Genomic DNA, 5555 nt, shown 5'->3' with positions numbered 1-5555 from the left:
CACATTAGGTTCTTTTAAAACACAACAAACTTGTGGAGGTAAAAACATGGTATAAAAGCATCCAACATATTTTCACATTTAAAATACACATACAGTCTTTCTATGTATACCTCTGTTTTCCTTTTAAACACATTCCAAACATCCAACACAATTTTTTCTTTTTTCGCCACAATTCTTCTCTCCCATATTGCACTTTTCATCAACATTACCCACAGATTTATAAACTTTTTGTTTCGACCCTTCTTCTCCCAACCAAACATCACCACTCTGTTCCATTCCAATACATTTTCATCCCAATCCACAGTCAAATCTTGAACCACACATTTACATTTCTTTAAAAAATCCTCCAGTTCTTTACAATATAAAAACATATGTAAAATCCATTCCTCCCTTTCTTGGCACACTTTACACATTGCATTTTGTTCCAACCCAATTTTGTTTAAAATATACTCAGTAAAAACCACTTTATGTCTTATAAAATACTCCAAACATTCCAATTTTGTCTCCACACATTTTCCCCTCATGTTTCTCCATATACTCTCTTCTTTTAAATCTTTAAAATTCTCCACCCAGTACTTATTTACAATTGGTTCTTTAAAAACACCATCTCTAAAAACACAATAAAACATTTTTACAGTACATTCTTTAAAATCACACAATTTTTCCCCCAATTTCACATAGATGTTCTTTTCTTTTGGCTCTTCTTCCACACACTCAATTCTTTTAATCCAGTCCTTTGGTATTGTATTTTTAATGATTTCATATTTATTTGTTATTTCTTGTTTGCTATATTCTTCTTTTGCTACTTCCATTGCATCGAAAACATATTGTGTTGGTAAAAACCCCTCTTTAAACTCATATAAAACATCTCTCACTCTCGTTATCCCCACTTCCATCCATTTCTTAAAAAATATATCTTTCTCTTGTTTTAAAATGTTGTTATTTAAGAACAGAGGTTGATTTAAAATGTTTTCTCTCCCACGTGGATCATACTCAATTTTCGTTAAAAATTTTCCCCAAGCACTAAAAATTTCTCTATAAAACGCAGGTAACCCTTCTGTCATCCAAGTTTTTGTTTTCATCCATAAAATTCCATCCCCCATGTTAAAACCACCACATTTATTTAAAAAGTATTTCATTGTTTTCTTCCACTCAGTTTTGTTTTCTTCATTTAGGTATTTCTTCACAATTTTTACTCTCAAAGCATTTTTTCGTTGTTCCACATCCATTAAACCTAAGCCTCCCTTTTCCACCGCCCCTAAAATCGTGTTATGTGCAATTCTCGCTGGTTTCCCCTCCCATAAAAAGTCAAGAAAGCATTTCTTCAACCTCTGTTCTGTCCATAAAGGCATTTCAGACACATATAAAACATACCAGAAGTTTAGAAACCATTAAAACATTCAGTATTAAAACCTTCCCCTTCAAATTTAAAGTTCTTAATTTCCAAAAATTTAACCTCCTCTCTATATCTGTAACTAGTTCCTCCCACATTTCATCTCTTACTTTCCTCTCATTCTTCCCCATTAAAATTCCTAAAATCCTCATTTCTTCCACTTCCTTAAAATTAAAACAATCCGTTAAAACCATAGCTCTACCAAATCTCATATACACTGTTTTATCCTCGTTTATTTTACTCCCAGACCCTCTACAATACTCTTTTACAACATTCATTACTTCTTTCACACTCCTTTTTCCTTTTACAATTATTGTCGTGTCATCTGCATATTGAAATACTTTCCCCTCAGCCTTATTTTCTTCAATTTCAATCCCTATTATTCCTTCTTTACCTCTAATTGCCAATCCTAACGGTTCTGATACAAGTGAATATAACAACGCAGAAAGCGGACAACCCTGTCTTATTGACCGTGTTATTTTAAAACAATCTGTTAAAAATCCATTACATTTTATCTTTGTTAGTGCACCCTTATATAAAATCTTAATCCACTTAATAAAATTCTCACCAAAACCAAAACTCCTTAAAACATCAAATAAATACCCATGCTCAACCCTATCAAACGCTTTTTCAAAATCCAAACTAATTATATATCCCTCGTCTTTTTTTTCTTTCATGTACCATATTGTATCTCTTATACTCATTGTTATATCCGCTATATCTTTCCCTTTTACTCCATATGCTTGATTTGTTTTAATTATACTTGGCATTACCTCTTTTAATCTGTTTGCTAAAATCTTTGCTAAAATCTTAAGATCTGTGTTCAACATCGTGATCGGTCTGTAGTTTTTTAAATCTACTTTTTCTCCTTTCTTTTTGTATACCAGTTTCATTAACCCCATTCTTGTTCTTTCATTAATTTCTTCTTTTTCAAAAATGTCTATAAAAACCTCCTTTAAAATCGTTTACTAAAACTCCTTTAAAACATATATAAAATTCAGTTCCCAAACCATCTATACCCGGACTTTTCTTTTTATTCAGTTGATTTATTGCTCTTTCAATCTCTTCCTCTCTGATTTCTTGGTCACAATCTTTTTTGTCTTGCTCGCCTACCTTTGCTTTTATCTGATTTAACAATTTCTTTTTTTCCTCCTCTTCCACACCTCTTGCACTAAATAGATCCTCATAAAAATACTTTATTTCTTCTAAAATTCTCTCATTCCCTTCTACAATTTCCCCATTTTTTCCTCTTATTTCTTTTATCGTTTCAGCTTTCCCTTTCTTTTTTTCCAAATCAAAAAAGAACTTTGTACATTTTTCTCCCTCCACCACATATTTTGCTTTGCTTCTTAGCCTCGCTCCCTCATATTCTTTTTCTTCTATTTCTTTCAATTTTCCCTCTATTTCCTTTATCTTTTGTATGTCTTTATTTTCTTTATTCAATTCCTTTTCCAAACTTGCTTTTATTTCTCTTTCTTTGTATCTTTTACATTTCTGTATTAAACTACAATATTTTATCGAGAATTTTTTGATTAAAAACTTTACATTCTCCCACCATATTCTCTTATCCTCTTCATACATTCTATTTTCCTTTTCTTTTTCTATAATTTCTTTAACTTTTGTAACATAATCTTCATTCTTTAAAATCTGCGTATTTAAAATCCATACTCCCGGCCCTCTTTGCATTTTACTCCAGTCCACTATAAAAAATAAAAACTTGTGATCACTAAAACTTGTTTCCTCATACTTAACCTTTTCAATAAAATTCTCCACATTTCTACTACATAAAACAAAGTCAATTCTAGTTTGGCATACAAAATTCCCCACTATTTGTCTCCTTGAAAATTCTTTTTTCTGTTCATTCCTTTCTCTCCACACATCTATCAAATTATTTTCCTCCATTAATGCCTTTAATTCTTTTCTTCCCGTATCCGTTTTAAAAACCATTCCTTGAGCCATATCTTGCTTGCTAAAAACTGTGTTAAAATCCCCCATCATTATTATTTCTTTATACTTCTTTACAATATTTCTTAAAACATTAAAAAACTCTTTCTTTTCCTTCTCCTCCACTGGTGCATGTACATTTACTAAAATCAAATCTCTTCCTTCATACTTTGTTTCAACTACCATACACTTCCCCACCCTGTCCTTATACACAATTTTACTCATTTTAAAAACATCATCCTTCATTAAAAAAGCCACCCCTCTTCCAAACCTCCCATCTCCATTATTATATAAAATACCACCATCCCATCTCTTTTTATAATCAATCATAACATTTTCTCTCCAGTTCGTTTCTTGTAGTGCAATAATATCTTCCCTTTTACATTTCTCTTTTACTTTTTCAAATTTCCCAATGTCCAACAGTCCCCTTGCATTAAAAGTAGCACAACTTAAAACCATTAAAAGAAAGACAAATAAATACTTAAAAACCATTATTCATCATTTTCTCCCTCCAGGCCCCTTAACACATCATATCTGTTCATTTCTGTCATTATTTTTTTCCTTGCACCTTCCAAATTTGGTTTTACCTTCAAAGTTCTTCTTCTTCTTTGTCCTCTCCCCCCTCTGTCTTTGTCCATGTTGCCCAACTTTATTTCTCCTTCACTGTCCGTTTCTTTATTTTGATCCATCCTTCCATGTCCATCTCTCTCCACGTCCTCCATAAAAATATTAAAACTGTCCGATATTTCCATTTCCGTCCATTGAGTGTCCTGCTCGATCGTTTGTTCATTATTATTACAGTTGTCTTTTTCACGTTCTCCTTCCTCTCTGCTGCTTGTTGCTCCTTCCATTTCTTCCTGTAGTCCTTCTTCCTCTTGTGCTTCATCAGTTTGTCCATCCTCCTCGTTGTTTCCTTCATGCACCTGTCCGTCTACCTGTTTTTCCCTTCCTCCTTCCTCTCCCTCCATCCAACATTCACATTTATTTAAAAACTTCCCGACACTCCGGGCACCTGACCGCGTTGCAATCCCGTGCAAAGTGTCCCCTTTCCTCACACTTAAAGCACTGTAAAATTCAGGGCAATCCTTTACCAGGTGGTCTGGGCTCATGCACAGCCTACAGGTCTTCACCTGATGGCTGTGCATCACCCTAAAGTATTGCTGCCCTTCTGCTGTTTCCAGCTTCGTGCTGTATGGCAATGACGCCACATCCCTGGGGAAACGTACTTTCAGGAACCTTGTTCCGTCCTCAATGTCAGTGCCCGGATAGCATCTTCCTCTTAATTTTGGTAAGGGGCTCAACTCCCCATCCCTCCAATTTTTGTAAAATTTCTTGATCATTCCAGGTAGAACGGGCAGGTGCATGAAGGAAACAACATAATCTTTGGTTCTGCAGTTTCTTCACCTCACAGTTCACTCCCTTTATTGTCAGTCCATCCAATTAGTTTGTCACACTCTTCTTCTTTTTCCATTGTCAGTTCGTATTCTTTGCCTTGTCTTGGTCTTAGTGCTAAAATTTTTCCATGTCCACATTGTTCCGTTACCGCCTTAATAATGTCCTCCGCCTCTTGCACCTCATTTACTCACATTTTCCACATTCAAAATAACTGTAGCTTCTTTCAAATATTTCCGTTTTCAACCAAACTTTTGCTCGTTACTTCTCCATTCTTTCCATTTCCAGCTCTTAGTCGTTTATCCAGTCCAGTGCCGTTTGCCGTTCGTGGTTCTCCTGCCAGTCCAGTGTCGTTTGCCGTTCGTCTTCCTCCCGCCAGTCCAGAGTCGTTTGCCGTGCGTGGTCCTCCTGCCAGTCCAGTGTCATTTGCCGTTCGTGGTCCTCCAGCCAGTCCAGTGTCGTTTGCCATGCGTCTTCCTCCAGCCAGTCCAGTATCGTTGTCCATTAATCCGTCCATGATAGCAAAAAAAGAAAAAAAGAAAGAGGTTTAACCACCCTCCAGCCAGCAAAAGCTGCTGTTAGGTGGTTTAAATGAAAAAAAACAAAAAAACTAACTAAAGTAAAAAGAAACTCACAAAACAAACAAACAAAAAAACACAAAATGGTGGAGAGCCTTCCTCTCCAAACTGCAGCCAAACAACTTCCTTCAGACTCAATAGCGCCCTCAGAGTGGTATGGCCGTAAGCGAAATCTGCAGCCAAGAGTGGGCTATTTAAGACATTCAGACACTCTTTATATTTTCAGAAAAAACATAAAGCTTACAGCA

The 5555-nt window shown here is 35.3% G+C and overlaps 1 non-coding gene across 1 annotated transcript in view; it reads right to left on the bottom strand.

Annotated features, from left to right (window-relative positions):
- Window positions 1-5544: 5544 nt before the first annotated feature.
- LOC125257377 overlaps window positions 5545-5555 on the bottom strand; it is a 119-nt gene continuing 108 nt past the window's right edge. Inside the window, exon 1 of the ribosomal RNA XR_007182385.1 lies at window positions 5545-5555. This exon is cut by the window's right edge and continues 108 nt beyond it. This is a non-coding gene — a ribosomal RNA (5S ribosomal RNA).

Source organism: Megalobrama amblycephala, linkage group LG21 (assembly GCF_018812025.1).
Source record: "Megalobrama amblycephala isolate DHTTF-2021 linkage group LG21, ASM1881202v1, whole genome shotgun sequence".
In the NCBI taxonomy this organism is placed as follows: Eukaryota; Metazoa; Chordata; class Actinopteri; order Cypriniformes; family Xenocyprididae; genus Megalobrama; species Megalobrama amblycephala.
The sequence above is the reverse complement of the archived record's forward strand: the minus strand, read 5'-3'. Positions and strand labels throughout refer to the sequence as shown.